This window comes from Melospiza melodia, chromosome 5 (genome assembly GCF_035770615.1).
Source record: "Melospiza melodia melodia isolate bMelMel2 chromosome 5, bMelMel2.pri, whole genome shotgun sequence".
Lineage (NCBI taxonomy): Eukaryota > Metazoa > Chordata > Aves > Passeriformes > Passerellidae > Melospiza > Melospiza melodia.
The window spans coordinates 36,659,309-36,678,010 of NC_086198.1; the positions used below are offsets into that span (position 1 = coordinate 36,659,309).

Here is an 18,702-nt window from a genome sequence, read left to right on the forward strand (position 1 = left end):
CTCTTTTTTTGACTTCAGATTTAGCTGAAGTCAAATACTATGACCTGTAATAACCTGAGAACAATATGTCTTGTTTGCACTCAAATTGCTATTCACTGTCACTTTACTTGTTAAAGGAAAAAAATAAAGACTGTTTCCATGAGCCACAGGTAAATTAAATTTAAATCAGTTCTATGATTAAGTTCTTGGAGAGAAACTGACTGTAGCAGCTTGTATATGCTCATATTTGTGGAAAGTCTACCTTCAAATCAGAAATATGTCAACATTATTTTAGTGACATGTTTTCCTTTTGAAAAGTTTCATTTTTGTCAAAGTGAGTAATATAGAGAAACCTAATAAATGGATTAATTTAGGTCATTATTTGGGGAAAATAGATGTACTCTTTCACATTATGTTTCTCTGTGAGTTATCACCCATTTGTCTTTCCAAGGACATGTTCTTCCTTCCACTATTTACTTTTAATTTCAAAGGAGAAAAATAATGGGTAATGGGGGTTTTGAATTATTATTTCACTTGAAATGCTGAGACAGTAATGAAATAAAATATCCTATGCATCCTTCAAAAGCCAGACACTTGCTATTGAAGGGGAAATAATTCCTCCCCCCAGGCCCTGTTCCACCCCAAAAAAGAAGAGAGAGAAAAAGAGAACAGGTGCAGTTAATGGGCCAGACTAAAGTATCATGGGAGATTTTCAAAGCCACAGATCAATTTAGCTGCACCACTTCCGAGGAAAATAAATGAGTGCTGTTTACTTGGGTTTTCTGCAGTTTGAAATTATCCTCTCCAATGTAGGCTTTGGGGGAAAGTCTACTTGAAATAATTGCAGCCATTTGGAATTGACATGGCAGCACCACCTCACATGACAGGGGCGAATGCCACTCACTCATACACAGATTTTCCATAGACAACCAGAAGAGCAGAGAATATTGCCAAGCATTGCCCGGGAAAAGCAGGAATAGCCTTGCCTTACAATTCCATGCTTGATTTTGCTACTTTTTCAAAATTGTCTCAGAGTGGGGAACAAAGTCTGGGCATTTGTCTCAGGCAGGCAATTTTATGTCTTCTTTTCCTTTGGTTTTAGCAGAACCTTTCTTCCTATCTACACTCCCTGTTGTATTTGTTTATCTTAAATTGTCCTAGAAATTATGAGTTTATGAAAATGTAACATGTATCTTGACTCTATGAAATTAATAAATTACTAATTAAGTCTTTCAATCCCACATACCCCTGCTCCAAATATATATATACACTTAGATACATATGTTGAATCTATTAAAAAAAAGCTGTCAGGAACTTTGGAATTATACAAAAAATTAGACAAAATGGTACATTTAGTACACCATCTGCTTTATTAATGGGTAACTTACTCATCTCTGGACCTACATCACACTTTGTGCTGATCCAAACACACACCCAATTAAATTAAAGGGATTTTATCTGTGATCTTATTTTAAAACCTTAGTTCTTTGCAAGGTCTACCATTTTGTAAAGTCACTGTGGAAACACTGTTTATTGAAGTGCTAATGGCTTATCCTAATTTCCATAAGGGAGCTTTTTTCCTTCATGCATTCTAACTTTAGTTGACCATCATCTTGTTTTATAGTCAGTATTTAAAAATTGTTTTGGCAAAGTGGCTGAGTAATCAAAAATGCAAATTACCTTTCTTGGACCATTTTTTCCTTATTTTTATTTTTCATGAAATATCTTTCATGTTTTTTTCCTTACGTTCACCTAGTGCAGGTAAATTCAAAGCAAGAACCACATTATTTCTTTTATTCCAATGACTCACTTCAGTTAGGAACAAATTCTTTTGTGTTTGCTCTTCCTTCTAAGATAATATCATACACTAAATTCCAACATATTTAATCTTTTAATGCAAAATCATAGAAAAAAAGAATTATTGAAAATAACACATAGGTAATGGAGCAAGCTACTGTAGAGTCATCTTCAGGTCTGGATTCATCTGTCTGTTTTTCTACAGATTGGGGGGATTTTTTTTTTCTACATTTTTTTTTAAGACAGTTTTTAATGCTTGAACAAATCCCTTTTTCTTCCCTTTGGTAATGTGGTTAACTGTCTGGAATGTGAGCCACTGGAAATTCTTCTCCACAGAAGAATCTCCATTAAGCTTTCAAACAGAGTTACTTCATCCCCACAGCTGCATGGATAGAAGGCTTTCTAGCGCCTAAATACTTACTGTATATGTCATCCTTAAATTTATTTTTTTTTTTTTTCCCAGCCAGAGCTTTGGGAGCAGGTGTTAGCCTTTTGCTTCCTTTCTGCTTCCTCTGTGGGGAACGGGCTGGAAAGAGCCAACTAATTAGAAAATTCTACAGGGAAATTAATTCTGCAAACAGCTGAGGAATGGCATTTCAGTATAATGCTCACTTTGTCTGTCAGCAGAGCACTGGCTGGCTTCACGAGTGGCAGCTCTCCCAGATGTTAAACATGTTGTGATGAGACCAGAACTGCATCATATGTTGCCCGTTTACTAAAAGTCATGGTGCTCTGGAAGAGTAAATACATTAAAACCAGCCTCTGGGACGTGCTGTGTTGTGTCACAAGGCAGCAGCATAGGTTTTTTTACATATTCTTGAAGTGTAGCAATGAACCAAATCGTTTTTAGCCAGCTTAGTTCTGAATGCTGCCTTTGCTTTCATGTAGGGCTGGGGGCATGGAGAAGGAGGGGCAAGGAGCCTCACTAAACCACCCTGTGTAAAGGCCTGGGTTGTCAAAGCCTGCTGTACACTTTGAAAAGAGCTGGGCAGCTCTGTGACATGTCTGAGCAGAGCCCTCACTCACCCAGCTGGCTGCTCTCGTGCGCGTGGGGAGAGTCGGATCCGCATCCGTGGGCTTCCTGCTCCGGAGGCACCGGCGGCAGAAACACGCGGGCAGGGCTCTCTGAAGGAGCCTGTTCCGAGATGTGCATGGGAACAGCACCGAGTGAAGATGATGACAGACTACTCATGTCCCAGAGGTCTCACCAGTACCTGCTTTGGTCACCTTAGTATTTCTTACTTGTGGGCAAAGCCCCAAGCCACTTGCATTACCTTATGTGATGTGCCTGGTTCTCAGTGCCCTTCTCGTGACAGACCTCTGTGACCCTCCAGCCCAGTGCTCCTCCCAGCCACATTCCTCATCTGTCCCTTCCAGAGCCCCCAAGTTTCCCTCCAGCTAACCTTGAGGAGCAGAATTCCCATGCACGTTGCTCCCAGATTGACGTGGCATCCCTTCCATGAGCTGCCAGGAGGTGGCCCTGGGCTCTGTTTTAGCATTCAGCTATGCACGAGTGGCCCTCACGCTCCACATGTCTGGGAATTTGCCCTGGATGGAACACTGGAAGAGTGACTTCTGAGTTCCCATTGAGTAAATACAGAACTGCTTTCTTATCTTTTAAATCTCAACATGATGTTGAAGCTTGGGGTGCTCTGAACACCTCTTTGTGGTGGTTCATTTTTCAGGTGTCTTACCCTGCCTCAGTGGCTCTTGTACTCTTGAGCTCTCTTTTCTACTTTACCTCTATATCTAAATGCTTTTCCTTCCTCTGTCTCCTAAGAACTAATTTGTCTTATCTAAGAATATAAAAAATAGGACATTCATGCAATTCCCATGGAGATATGGTATTTTTCTGCAGCTGAAGGCTTTCCAAAGCATGTTTATTTGTCTTATATTTGATTGACTGTAGCAGGACTAGGTTTTTTTTTTTTCTTTTATTTATTTTTTTTTTATTTCCATTGTCTTGTACTTCACAAATGCAGTATAATAATCATTCCATATTCTGTCTCAATGGAAAATCTCATCACTCCATATTTTCTTATCAGTCTGTTCTCTCCAGCATAACTACATTGCTTGATATGTTGCACAGTGTCGGGTTCAAGGACTGTTTTTAATGGAAAAATATTAATATCTTTTCACTAGTCCAGTGTTAACATGTAGATGTTTTTTGAGAATTATTTGGTTATAAACTTTATTTAAATAGAACCTTGTAATTTTGGCCATGCTTATGTTGATATGTGATTATCTTCCAGCACAAAGAACTAACTATAGGGCTTTGACTTGGAAAGAGTCATTTTCACAGATGAGGATCATGCTTGCAGAAGAAAATAATAGGATTTCATCTTTGTCTTTAATAAAAATCAAGCTATTTTCTATATTTTCTAAATTTACTTCATCTGTTAACAATTACAATTTTCATAATGAGATTTAATTGCTTAAGAAACCATTGAAATTATATCCCAACTAAATATTAACATCTTCTCCTCTTCTAATTCACAATTTGAAAACATTCTTTGCATCTTTTACTTGCTTTCTATAGATGTGTGCATTAACAAATTGGAAGGACTATCCATCAAAAAACATCTATCTCCAAAAGAGATGTGCATGGACTTTTGGATGGGAGCAACTGGAATTTAAAGTCTCTTTGCTCTAATGTCACACACAGAAGATTTATTCTGCAGTCACATTTTCTGAATTAATTGAATTTTTAATTTTGTGGTCCTAAATGCATCACTGCCTGGCAGTTTTCCAAAGTGCATTGTGATATAATGATGCCTGCATTATGGAAGCTTGTCAAGTGGTCCGTGCTTAACATGGGGACCTGTCTGCACTTAAAACAAGAACCAAATGAAATTATTAAATATTATTATCACATATTCTTCCCAGAATCACATTTTTTATTAGGGTGTGATGAATAATTGCAGGAACATTGGCAGCTGAAATTTCTAAAGTGATTGTCAAATAGGAAATAAAATGGAAAATGGGAAATAAAATGTGCTATTTATTGCAGGTCAAGATAGATTGCCTTTAAATTCTACCTAGATAAAAGTTCTTAGTGATTTAATTTTCTGTTTAGTATCATCCAGATGTTCAAACTACTGACCCAGGTGGTGTGGAAATTTCATTTTTCCAGCTTATGATAGTGAATTGAATAATAAAAAACAATCATAAAACATCTCCATATTGCATCCATGGAGATTCACTAGGATGATTTACACTAAATGGATTTTTACATGGAATGGGTTTCTTTTCCAAAGTTCAGCAAGAGTCAAGACTACATCCGTACGTGTTTAGGAGCCAAAAATTGTAAGTAAAGGAGAAAACACATCTGTGTGTGGAAGTTTTTGAATAATTGCACTGTTTGTTTAATGATATAGCTGATGTTATGAGTGCTCCTGGGGAGAACAGCAGAGCTGGAGCAGCAGGGATAAGGATGTTTTCCTTCAGGGAAATGTGAAATGCTTTGTTTTGTCCTAGTGTATTCAAGAGAACTGCATTTCCATTTTGGCTTCAAGAGATCTCCCCTTTTAAAAAGTGAAATTCTCTTTCACAAAATAAGGCTGGTTTAAGAAATTAAAACTTTTATTTATTTACTTATTTACACTTCAAAGCAAAGTAGTTTGCTCACCCATTTTGGGAACAACTCTGCTTGCTGAAGCTGATTGGAATTTGCAAAGGGTTTTAGTAAGTCCAGGATTTCATTTTTCAGCCAATTTTGTATTCATCAAGTAATTTCATTCATCTCTAGCTATGATGTTTCGGTTGCAAGTTTGTTGGGTTTTTTAATGTGTGTTTACCACCCATATTGCTAGAGTTAATAAATAAACACAAATTGATTTATGACTTGTTTTGCTTGGACAAGTTTGTGAATAGAAATGTTGTATAGCATTTAATTAAATTCTTTCTTTCCTCCAAGGATGCCACTATCCAAAACAAATTGAAAATTTTGTTCAGAAATTGTGCTCACACTCTGTAGCATAATGGATACTCATGAGATAAACTGACATCTGGGGTAGATCTTCATAAGAATGGTTTCCAAAGTTCAGAATGGAAACTTTTAAATTTTCAAGCTGTCCTTAAGTTATAATATATGCCTGGCTTAGTATTGCATTTTAGTATTTACATAAATTCTGTGTTTTGAATAACAGATGCACCTCAGCAGATTGTAAACCTTTTCTTGATACATTTTGGCAGCAGCTGCAGGTCACATCCCTTGCTGAATTTCTAGATTGTTCACCAAGGTCAACATTCATCAAGCATTTTTTCTACTACACTTTAAAGATTTTCCTCTCTCTGCTCTGGAAATGCAAGTGTTATTCTTTTCTCTGAAATCCCACTAATTTGTTATTTGTAGGCATGGCTTGGAGAGGAAGGAGGGATGAGAAGACAGTGGGAGTGAGTCATTATTTTATTGTAGTGACACTCTGGTGTTATTCCAGCCAGTCACTTTTACCCCATAGCTGCTGACTGCAGTGCTATCCATGGCAGATGCTCAGAAATGAAAAGCTACATCTTTTTTTTGCTGCTGGTTAATGTGATGTAGCACAGATGAGAAATTAGGTTTATATATTTACACCAACTTTATCCTCTGACCAAAGAATCTGACAGTTTAAAGCTGTGCCACTCTCCCAAAGGTGTGTGCAGGTTGGACATGTGTCCATCCTATATATCAACAGTATCCAGAAATACAGGAACCTAACTGTGCTGAGGATTCATGTAAAGATGTTATTTAAACACCTGTATTTTGTGGCCAGAAAAGCATTCTGTTAAACTCACCTGAGGGTCTGCTGCCTCCATAAGAGGAATGTGTTGGAATGGATAAGGGGACCAGGTCATGTCCCTCATGTCTGAAAGAAAAAAAGTAATGGCATATGAATAAAAAACCAGATATTTTCAGAAAAGACCTTGATATTTTGGTCCTAATTCAATAAATATTTTTTTTACATTCACAAATACATTAGGCCAGTGCTGGCTTCTTCTGGAATTCCACCCTTAACACCAGCCTTCTTAAGGGCCAACCTGCTTGCCTTCTTTCCAATGCTGAAAAAATCCCTGAACTCTTGGCCCCTCAGCCCCAAAACAGAAGAAAAGAGGATAGTTTGTGGTTTTTTATTTGACAGTTTGGGGATTTTTTTGGTAGGCCATCTAGAAAAAAATTCAAGCGGAAATTATATGAACATAAAATTGTTTTTGACACATTTGGCAAATAGTAATGTTTTTAAGAAGCCTGCTCTGAACCCTGTTGGGTAAGCAGCCACTTGCTCAGCTTGAGTAAAAGGATTTCTTGCCAGAAAGCAGAAAGAAAAGATCACCAGCTGGGGATTCATCCTTTCCACTCATATTTTCTTTGCCTGTGACTCCCAAAGTATTTGGGGAAATGGCAATGTTGTTGTACTTTTACAACCAAAGCACAGGAGATTAAAGTGAAGATATGAAAACACAAATGCTTGAAAAGTTACATTCCTGGAAAAGAGAGACACAGAGGAGCTGACAGAGAAAGCTGATGCTCAGGAGTACCCTAAGAACCTTCAGAGGGCTGATATTTATGGAAAACAAAGCACTTTCTTAGGAGTCTAAATTACACACTAAGCAATGGCCCCAAACTTTTATTACATTCTAGGAAAAGATCAGGAAAAAGAACATAAAATACTCAGAGTTATCTGTACTAAATATTAGACTGTATATTATATCCTGTCTTTAATGTTGTGGAGAAAACCCGAATGGTCTGAATTACTATCATTTTTTAAAAACTAGAAACATAATCTGGGAAGAGGTTTTTATGCTGGGCTGCTTTTTAGCTGGGTTGTTTCTGAGGAATTAAAAAGAGCTGAAAATCTCATATTTGGCATTGCATAATCAATGGTTCAATGACTGACCAAATACCCATCATTCTCTTCCATTCATTAGATTATGCCATACACAGTCAGGTGGCATTTGTCCAGAAGCTGACATGTCCTTTCATTGCTAAAAAACTTGGTTTGGAATGGAATGGAGTCAAGCACAGGAAGGAAATGATTATGGAAACTGTAAGAATTTGAGACCTCAGCTATCTTCAGACACAGCAAAACATTTCCTCCTGTTATCGGCAGGTATGTAATTACTGACCAGACAAACATGCCAAGAAATATTTCAAGAAGGTATTTGGCTCCCAGAAGCTGATTCTGCCTTCAGAGTGCTTGTCAGACATAATCAAAGCATCATGCTGGCATATTTTGTCTTATATGAAGAGAAGTAAAAGGGGTGAATATTTAGAGCTTGGGCTTTTACTACCTGTTTCAAGGGACCCTACTGAATGTCTTCGCACCCTTAAAAGATCTTTTATTAAAGGAAAGATAAGCTCCAAAGAACACTGTTAAACTATTTTTTTTCATTTAAATGACCATCACATTTGCCATTTTTTTTTGTTTAAATATCCGTCACAGTTTAAAATGATAAGATTGTGATGGATACACCTGATTACATTATCAGAGTCTAGGAATTTTGAGATCAGCTCAGGTGCCAGAAAAATGCAAGCAATTCATAAGTTAAAATAATTTTAAAGCGTAAAAGGCAATTAGAAGTACAGATGTAAAAGGCAATTAGAAGATGTGATACTGATGCACAGAATTTTCCAAGTTATTGGAGAAATTTAACTGTGGCACTGATTGTGCCGAACCTTTACACAATAACAGTGTTTCTTTCAGCTGGAAATTCTGATGTCAAACATAAAACATTTGCATATCTAAAACATATTCTAGACTTTAAGTCACTTCAAATACTGCCATTTTCAAAGAAAATTTTGAATTTTATCCTATATAGCAAATTGTTTTTGTTCTCTTAAAATAATATATTGTACAATTAAATATCAAAATAACAACAGTATTCTTCTGCTAGATTGACAGAGCAAATGGACATAAGTAAAAATGTAGAATATTTACTGCACAGAAAGAAGAAAATGGGTTGGGTGTGGATAATAGTTATTTAACTATGTTTTCAGTGGAAACCACCTATTTCCTGAATAGGGCTGGTTGTTATTTGTACCTGCATCCTCTTAACTTAGAATGACCTTAAAGAATGTTAAGTGAAGGCCAATTTTAATTAACTACAATTTGATCAGTTAATGTTGGAGGAGATCAGCTGTATATGGAAGCAGTGCAGGGCTGAATCTGCAGAGAGCACATTTCTGGCTAGCACCACCCCTCACTTACAGGCACGCTGCCAGCTACCAGGGCTTTTTGCTCCAAGATTAGGCACATCTCTTCCTTAATGGATGGAGGGGAAGAGCTAAATCAGCTCAGAGTAATGTCACTGGAGAGCAGCAGGCTGAACTCTTCCAGGGAAAACCAGCAAGATTTCAGCTACATCCCTGAGAGTGAGGCATTTCACTCTATTTAGGTTTCTCTGCTGTGAATTAAATATCTCTGAACTGGCTAAAGGAAATCTCAGGCCTATATTCAAAGCAGTCACCTGAGTGTGGACCTGAGAAGTTGGTGACTGAGAACCTGCCAGGATTTCTGTAGCAATCCAGTAAATCAGTGCAATAAGTATTCAAACACAGCCACATATATATGGAGACAGAATATCCAGCCAGAGACCTATAAGTATAATATTTCTTCATGTATACCATGCAGTAAACTGTCTCACTATATAGGGCAAAACAAAAGCAAATACTTCTGCTGTTTCAGGTCTTATTTTTGAAAGTAAATCTTCACTTTATCCAGTTTAGTATTTTTAAGGCAATGATCATGGAACCAGGACTTTTCAGCCCTACTGACAAAGCCTGGAACTCACTGAGTAGGTCATGCAGATCTGTGTTTCCCTGAGGGCGCAGACTGCTCAGTAAATCTGCTTGGTCTTCTCACTTATGCATTGAACTTAAAAAGTAAAAAAACCAAGAAATCCGACCCCTAAAAACAAGTAGCACCCCTGCTCAGAGGATGCTTGAGGGAGTTAAGTTCTTTTTCCCACTTACCTTCTATGGGAGGAAATATTTATGGAGGAAACAAACTGAAAAAGATCACAAAGATCCTGCCACACAGATTTCCTGGTGTTATTCTACAGAGGAAGAGGCAAAAAATTCTCTACTCAAATTCCTTTCTCCATGTAAACAGGGGGAAAATATATTGTCTTCTGTCAACATTTTGTTTTGCTCACTTGTTGCTATCATCAAAACTATTCTATGAAGATACAATTTTTTAATCACAACTGGTTTGTTCAATAACAAAAATGTTCCTTTGGGTATGCATTTGTATTGTGCTGAAATGTATTGTTTGCTAAGTGGCCTTATCTATAATTCAGACAGTATTTGTGTGCTTTGGAAGATCATTTGGCAAAGTCTGTGAAAGGAAGTAATTTAGTTATTTGGCTGCATTAAGGATGAAATTAATTTAAGATGAATTAGAACCTTTAGAGAAGGGCTATGAAAAGAACCCAACAGCCAAAGTTCTTGGCTTTGGAAGAGGTAATTAGCCAGTACTGGAAGAGCCTTGATGAGCATGCAGTTGGATATCCATTAGTGGATCTAGAGTGGCAATTTGAGAAGGTGTTCTCAATCCCTGGTGAATGCTTGTAGCCTGTTTGAGTGACAAAATAGATTAATTTAAATTACTGCTTTAAATTTTTCACGGGCAGACTTCAGTTTGAGTCCCTCTCTCCTCCCTCTTGTTGCTCCACAGTCATAAAAACGTAGAGATGTTGCAACCCAAGTACCCAAGTGAAGGCAAAGCTCCATCTGAGAATGCCTTGGGTTCCAGAAGGTTCAGGTTCACAGCATGAACTTAGAGACTGGCTGTTGAGAAGACACTGGCTGGTAAGTCTTTGCTAAGTGAAGATACACTTCATAAGCATTTGTTTTGGGTCATTTTCAGAGTAGTGATAAATTTGTGCAATTTTATTTTCACCTCAACAGGACATTGGACATTGCTAAGCTGTTTAATGTATGTAATGTTATACACTGTGATAAAAACAATGCATTAGTGAGCTGACTGACAAAAAGAATGTGTCTAAAAAAGATCCTTAAGGATAGGCCAAGATCGCTTGCATTTATTTTAATGATATCCAAATGGTGTTCTAATTAAAGATATTAATAATTACAATAAGCAAGAAAACTCTAGAAAGAGTTAAATTTACTGGCAGGCTTTATTGTCCTGCAGTGTTTTGTCTGACATAGTTCTATAACCTATTCCCTTCAATAAATGTCAATTTCTTTGTTTTATTTTTTAAAATTTCTCCAATGTCTTAGCTGTGAGGACAGACAGAGCGTGGAAATTGTCAGGGATATATCATGTTTTGTATCCATGTGCTTATGGTTTTCCTCAGGGTAACTGAAAGCTCAGAAAAGATGCTGCAGGAAGACTTTAAAACAAGAATAAATATGGAAGTTGTTCCAGAGGGTGGGACAGGTCTTCTGTTTGTCTGGTACTAGAGGCACTTTTGTGGGTATGTGATTTGTCAGCGTTATAAAATGATGGAATCATAATGGCCTTATCCATCTCCTACCAAGAAATTAGCAGCACTAATAAACTTAATCCTCAGTGCTCTCATAACAGTATTTCCAAGGGCTGTTTCAGAAAATATAAACACATTAAAGAATAGCCAGAAACCCAATCTGCTCAGCAATCACTGATTTCTCAGTTGTGTGTTGAAGACATAGCAACCCAAATTACCCTTGAAATGACTCTATTTATTTCAAGTCATACCCTTTTCCCAGCTGTATTTTTAGACAACTTCATACTAGTAGTACAAGAGCTTGTTCCAGACAAGGACTTAACTTAGGTTTATGTTAACATATAATTTGTAAAAGTTTGCAATAAACATCCTTCTCTGACACTGGCAGAAACTGTAGGAAGGAAAACACCGCCACTAACTTTGGCTACTTGCTTTGATTCAAACCTCATTGTGTGATGTTTGTTATGAGAGCTCCAAAACTGCACAGAAGTGATGAATTGTTGTGTCACTGAGACCAGAATTTCCAAAGCAGCCTCGTCTTTTTAGATTTTGGCTTCCAACAAAAATATTCACCAGAGGCCTGGTGTTGGATCGGGAAGTGTGCTAGCAGGCTTTCATTCAGATAGCAAGAAATATGCAATGCATGATTCAAGACCTTAGGCCTCAGCTGGCATCCCATAATGCACTCCCTGAAGCTGATGAAATGTTAGGGTGTACAGGAAGTGCCAGCTGAAGTCTTACAAATAAACACTTAGTGAATATTTATGTAGATACGGTAAACAGAAAAGGAAAGTGCCAGTGTGCACATGCTGCTGGTCACTCTGAAACTGCTGCTCTGCACAGGCCAGTTTTTATATCCTTCAAAATAACAGGACCATCATTATTTTTCCAATGCTGAGTGAGTTTCCCCTCTGTTAATCACACAGAGTAAAAGCAGGTCTGTAATCTCAGTTCAGCTGCATTTGGAAACAAGTCTTGTTTGTAAAGATGGAAGGAAACTAGGCAGGAATCTATTTCTCTGCAGAGGCATTCAGTTTTTCCATGGTCAGTCTTTTCTCCACACTGACCAGATTCTCTGCACTGGGTAAAGTTTTGGATTCCTTTAAAATACCTGTTTATCATTGATACAATTCAGGATGCATCAATGACTTTGAAAGGGTGTTCTAGAAACTGCTGTGATATTGCAGTCTGTGTGTGTTCTGTTTTATTATTTAAATCATGCAGTTGTTCTGGTCAAAATTGCTTGTGATGTTCTTTGAGACATTGAGCAAGCTCATAATGGGAAAATCCATTTCTCTGAAATGCCAGCACTTTAAATAATTTAAAGCTATTCTCCTGTTCTATCAAAAGGAAGTTTAATCTATTACTTATCTGTTCAGGAAGATACTGTTCAAAGGTATTGGACTATCTTGAATTAAGAAGGAAAAAAAGTTGTTGGAATAAATTAAACATTTCCATATAATAAATGGTGGCAATTTAATAATTAGTGAGAAGCCTTGTGTTTATAGATTTTTTGTAACATGGCATATGAATAATGAAAACAGAAGGTTGTTTATTCAGCATATAAAAGCCAATTTTAGAGGAATAACAGATGGTGAATGCCAGAGCCAGAAGAGAGTGAATAATTTTTAAAAGCTTTGTGATCATGTAATTGAATGAATTAAATATGAGAATTCACAAAAATTCAGGTGAGTTAGATTTTGTTCTCATTGACAGTGGATAAATAAAGACCCTTCTGTTTCCCTACATGTACACACATTTACTAATGTTGGAATTAACAGCATCACAACCATGCATTCAACGAGCCTCAAGCTTCAACATGACTTAAAATGATCAGTTCCACATAACAAAGTGTTTATGTGGGGAAACCAAATAGCAGAAATCATTCCAAATGGCTGAAAAATGATGAGTATTACCTTGTTAAGATTTGTTTATAAGCATGACCAAAGCAATACAACAGAAGAGTGCCAGCATGTCAGAAAGAAGAGTGGGAAGAAGAGTGGGAAGAACAGGGAACGATTGATCTTTCCATTATTACAGAGCTTGACAAAGCTGGAAATAGTTCCACCTTCTCCAAGTTGTAGTATCTCAAAAGATAATATTCTTTTAAAGAAACAAATGAATTTTAAAATCCTTTAGGAATGGCACCAAGGGGATGTGTGTGTCCGTTTACATCCACTGAACTGCTGTTCCTTTGAGGAGTTTCAGCACTCTGGATGCTGGGTACTGCTTTGTTTTAAATCATCTCCCCAAAGGTTTTTTGCAATCGAATAATTTACTTTTATACATGTTTTCTACCAGAGGGAGGCTGTGTCACCAGCAATGCCAGCCAGCACCTGCCTGAAATATGGAGGCCACACTTCTGGTGCTTGCTCTTTGATTTGCTTCCTATGGCTACCTAAATACAGAAACAGAACTACCTCTGACCAGCATTTCCACCTGAGGTCTGGAGAAGATAACCTGCTAAAATTGGGGAAATTTACATGAACAAGAAGCATTTGCAGTGTCTTTTTCAAATATAACAGTAGTTAGGATCTCCATTTTTTCAGAGAGACAATACATACCCATTAAACATGCTCATATTTTCTGCCGTACCACTGGAGATAAAACAGGCACTTGACTGGTTTTATTGAGGTCTCACATTTGCTCTGTTTTCCTCTTTTATGGTGGGCACTTTTTCTGTGTTAAGCTCTTATGTAAATGGGGCAGCTTTCATAGAGTTTTAGAGTCATGCAGTCTCTAAAAAACAGCCAGTACTCCCTTTGTGTTTTTATTGCTGTAGGTCTTCATTGGGTTGGATATCTTCCTCTTTACAAGCACCTTTCTGTCAGAGAAACAGAAGACACCTTTCTCCTGCCTTTCTGGAAAGTCCTGCATGGAATAGACTCCTGCAGGTCACAGGACTCACAGCAGTAACTCAGTCAAGTGCACATATTCCACTCTGACCCCTGTGTTTCTCACACTGATCTGACAGTCTCTTTTGGGAATCTGAGCAGCCTGAATGGCTCAAAATATTATTGATGGGCTGCTGAACGTCTGCCTACAGTTTTTGTAGAGTCATGAGGGAATTGACTGTGCACTCTCTATTAATCATCTTGTGGCTGAATCTCAGCTGATGCTGAAAGTTTCAGCCTTACATTTTAGCAATGTGCTCAAAGGCAGGCTGGTGGCAACTGAAAAGTAAGTCCAGTGGTCTCAGTCCAAATTTTACTGACAGAATTTTAGTATCTCCAAAAAATTAATCCAAAATGACTCCTAGTCAAAAGTTCAGGAACAGCCAAGGTTTTAAAAAAAAAGAAGAGTGAACTTGTCTCTTCCCAAGAGGTATTCTCTGTGCACCAGCAATGAAATGCAAGGGGGCACATTGATGTTAGCACCACCCAGGCTGTCAATAAAGACCTTCTGTTCTCAGAAATACCAAATCAACTTCATATGAATTTCCCACTCTTCCAAAACCACTTTCCCACCAGGAAACAGTGATCACAGAACTGAAGAGCATTCCCTCCTTCTCACATCTTGGCAGTCTGTAAGCATTGTGCCTGTCACAGCATTCCCAAGAGGCCTCCTTTACCATCCTGTCTCAGCTCTGCAAGCAGCTGCTTCCTTTTTGTGCAAGAGTTCTTGGAGCTCTTTGCTTTTTGAAGCTAAAGCACCAAAAAGCTGGCAAATAGCTACGTTCTGTTGGGAAGATGAAATCCCACTGCCGATGGAGAGGTTAGCTTAACCTATAAAGTAATTCTGGAACAGCTATTGCATTGGCAAAATTCTAAATTCTAACCAAGTTTGATTGCTCTTGGCTTCTCCTAATTTGCTTTCTCTAGGATTGTAGCTGCTCCTCACTCTGCAGATGTTTGTCCCATTACTGTTCACAGGAGTTAAATATACACAGATATATAAGAGGACCATCTACTCTCAATATTCCGAGGTCAGCTGAAATCTGGACCTTTTACTTTCTCTATGCTCCACCAAGAGAGAACAAAACTTATGCAAGACTTCCTCAGGGAGCACTGGGCCTGAGGTTTTCACAGTGCACAAGGCTGAAATTCAAATATGAAGCACAGCTGTTTGGACAGGAATGTTGGACCTCCTTGTTTTGAACTGCAGTGACCCACTCAGCCTGACCAACACATGAAACTCTGAAATTCCTGCACAGCTAGTGACTGGGATGTGAAATTGCCTGGCAGGCAGTGACCAGTTTAGGATCCTCTGGGATTTGCAGGTGGAAGGGCTGTTCTTTCCCCTTCTTTCCCCTCACCCACATTGCTCACACACATCATTCCACCTGTGTGCAGGTTCGAACCTCTGTCCACCACCCAAACTGCTGACCCAGTGATCTTGTTGCAGATGGTGACATTCCTCCCTTCTGCCAAGGCCAGGTATTTTTAAGGCCCCGGTAACAGGTAAAATAAAAAGGGAAGCAGTGTGGCATAAACCAGTCAGTCAGTTTAATTAGAGACAGATCTCCTCTTTTAAATACTTTCTGTATCCCCAGGTAGTGCATGTATTTTGAAGTATATAATACATAATAAAGTGCTACTTAAACCTTTCCTTTTATTTAGCTGCAATTCCACAAATATTTAGAATTCCAGCAATGAGTAACTTTGCAGAACCAAGACAGGATATGCTGCATTATAACTAAATGTTAAATAAGTTGTTAAAAAGATTGGCAATGGCTGTGGTGGCTTGGATAAGGTGGAGGCTGCTTGACTGATTGGGCTTTTCTTGGAGTCAATGATAGATCCTCTTACACCCCCTTACTTTTAGAATCCAATTCTAAATCATCCACTTCAATATCATCTTCTTTGCAAAAATTATATGTATTTTCTATATTAATGCCTGATCACAACAAGATAAGGGGTATCTTCTTCTGTTCTGACTGTCTGACCTTTCACATTCATTTTGCTGTTGCAAAGCACATGAACTGCTATGGAAAGACTGTGGAAAAAAACCACAATTTTTTCCTGTAGTGATATAATGAACATCTTTGTGAGTCCAAAATAATAGGAATTCCAGTATTTGTGCTTACTATAAAATACAGCAAGCAAAAACAAAGTAAATCCTGATTTTTTAATACAGAAATAATTTTGACTGCATCTTTGGCTGGGTATGACATGGAAACTGGTGACTGTTTATGCTTTGCTCCTTTTTTTTTTTGTCTGCATAAAATCCCAGTTCCACATGAAAAACAATTTATTTATCTAGGAACAAACTATTACTTTTTTGGGGACTGGCTTCTAATGAGCTGGGTAGTAAGGCTGTTTCTTTTCAGCCAGGAAAATGCAAGGAGTATAAAATCCAGATGGACAGCACATGATGCTGGAACCAGCCACGTCACACTGATTACAGGAAACCTATAGGAAATTGAATAAAAATCCAAACACCAGATAGTGAGAGCAGCAAACTGGCTGCACTGTGGGGTTTCATCACAGCTCTGGCCTCCCCACACCTCGCTGAATATTGACCTGTATTTAATATTCATGAAGGTGTGGGGAGGCAGGCAGGCCTTGCAGAGGGATGAGCAGCATCTGGAATCCCTATGGATAACTGCGGGAATGTTTATTCTTCTTTGTTTATTATTCTGAGTGTGTGCTCTCTCCCTCTTCCTCTCTTTGTCTCCCTTTGTGTAATAAAGCTCCTCTAGGCATATAAAGTAAGTCATCTGGAATTGTGCAACTCCTTCTGCCAGGAAGCTGGAAAAGCCCCTCTCCTGTGCAGAGAGAAAAATACAGACTCGTCACAACCACTGAGAAATTACAGAAATACAGCTTTTGTCTTTGGATTACATTTAAATAGCTAAGTGCTGTGGCAAATCATTGTGCTTCTCACTGCTTTAAAAAAAAATCTCATTTCATCCTGTCCAATGTGTTATGTTTATTTAAAACTTAAAAAAAAAGAAGAAGGCATATTTTAAAATGACATGAAGGCTGCAAAGTGCATTAAAAGGCCTCAGTGTCAGAGTTGCTTTGTGCGCCAACGGGTGCAGAGAAGGAAGAGGAAATAAACAGAGAGGAGGATCTTTTAGAGCCACATGGGCAGTGAAATTTTGTATTTGTTCTTTGGGGAAAGCAGAGTAGCTGCTGGTTGGATAGGAGCTGGCAGTGTTTTTATTGGCAGGCGAGCCTGAGTGGCTGAAAGGTGGCCATTAACACCCTGACACCAAGTGCTGACAGGGCGATTATAAGATTAACACCCTATGTTATATTAACAGTGTCAAAACCTCCCCTCACCTGTCAGGGAGGAGTAATGGCACCAAGGAAAACATTATAGACAAACGGAGATTTTAACCTGAAAATACCACACAGCTCCTCTTTCAAATTGCTGTAAATATCTACGTGACCTACGAAAGCCCAAGAAAATATTTCAAATAGATTTATTTGAAATTTGAATACATATTCTTTCAAAAGAATTTATTTCAAATAAATTTTAAATTTTAGTTTCACAAGTGTGCTTGGCCACTTGTCTTGCCGTTTTTATTCCGCAATTACCCCCCTTTCACTGTATGTGCATATATTTTGATTATATTTCATATTGTTAGCAATGGTTCTGTATGTCCTACATGTTTGTCTGTAAGGTCCATAGATAAAAAGCACAAAAACATATTCTTTATATAGAATTCAGTTTCTAAACAAGGTCAACTAGAGTCAAGGCGTCCAAAAGGCCAGAAAGTGCTAATGGGTTGCATAAGAAAAGTTTAGCTTCTTAAGATTTTGGGGGTTTTCAGAGAGTTGCAGTGCCAACAGATCATGAGAGTTTAGAGGTTGTTGAAACCCCTTAACAAAGTGGATAAAGGTCACTTATGACCTGTCACAAATTACTGAAGCGCCAGCTGAAAAGTTCAAACGTCTGGGAAGCAGATCCAACAGAAACCTTTAAGAACTAAACAAGGATAAAGGATGGATTTATGAGCACTCTTTGGTTTGGGGGTTGTTGGAAGACAATGCAAAAAGCTCACAAACACTTTCAGAGCTTCTCTTATGCTTTGCAGAAAACAGAGTATTTATTATAGCAACTGATGAGAATTGCCAAAGGTAGGGAGTTTCCAATAAACAGGATTCTAGTTTTAGGAACAACCTGTTAAAGTACTTGTATGTGTAATTTTATTGCATCATCTGCTTTGGCTGACACAAAGGTCTCCAGGGCAATTCTGAACTTTCAAGTCATCTATAGAATCAAGTGTTTTCATCTACATATCTTTCGTACTTCAAAAAATGGAAAATATTACATAATTCAGAGAAAATTATGTTTCATCATGTTTTATTGATGATATTCAGGCAGTTTTCCACGCTGACAAGAGCCCCAGAATATTTTCTGAAATGTCAGAAATGCCTTTAGAGATTTTAGGCATTTCAGAAGATTTCTTTTTTAAAAATGAGGAAGAATCAAAACACACTACCAAGACAGTAGGGTATTCAGAAGCCTAATTCAGACCAAGATCAGGTGGCCACTAAAAAGACACTCAATGCAGTTTTCAGGGATTTTAATTAATATATTATTCACTTT

The 18,702-nt window shown here is 37.9% G+C and overlaps 1 long non-coding RNA gene across 2 annotated transcripts; it reads left to right on the forward strand.

Annotated features, from left to right (window-relative positions):
• The first annotated feature begins 78 nt into the window (after window positions 1-78).
• On the forward strand, window positions 79-14,276 carry LOC134418591 (uncharacterized). 2 transcript variants are annotated; one of them, XR_010027822.1, is made up of 3 exons: window positions 79-7,865; window positions 10,431-10,564; window positions 13,985-14,276. It is a non-coding gene; the product is annotated as an uncharacterized LOC134418591 (long non-coding RNA). The 2 variants fall into 2 exon arrangements; XR_010027821.1 differs by lacking the exon at window positions 13,985-14,276 and adding an exon at window positions 11,074-12,835.
• The last annotated feature ends 4,426 nt before the right edge of the window (window positions 14,277-18,702 follow it).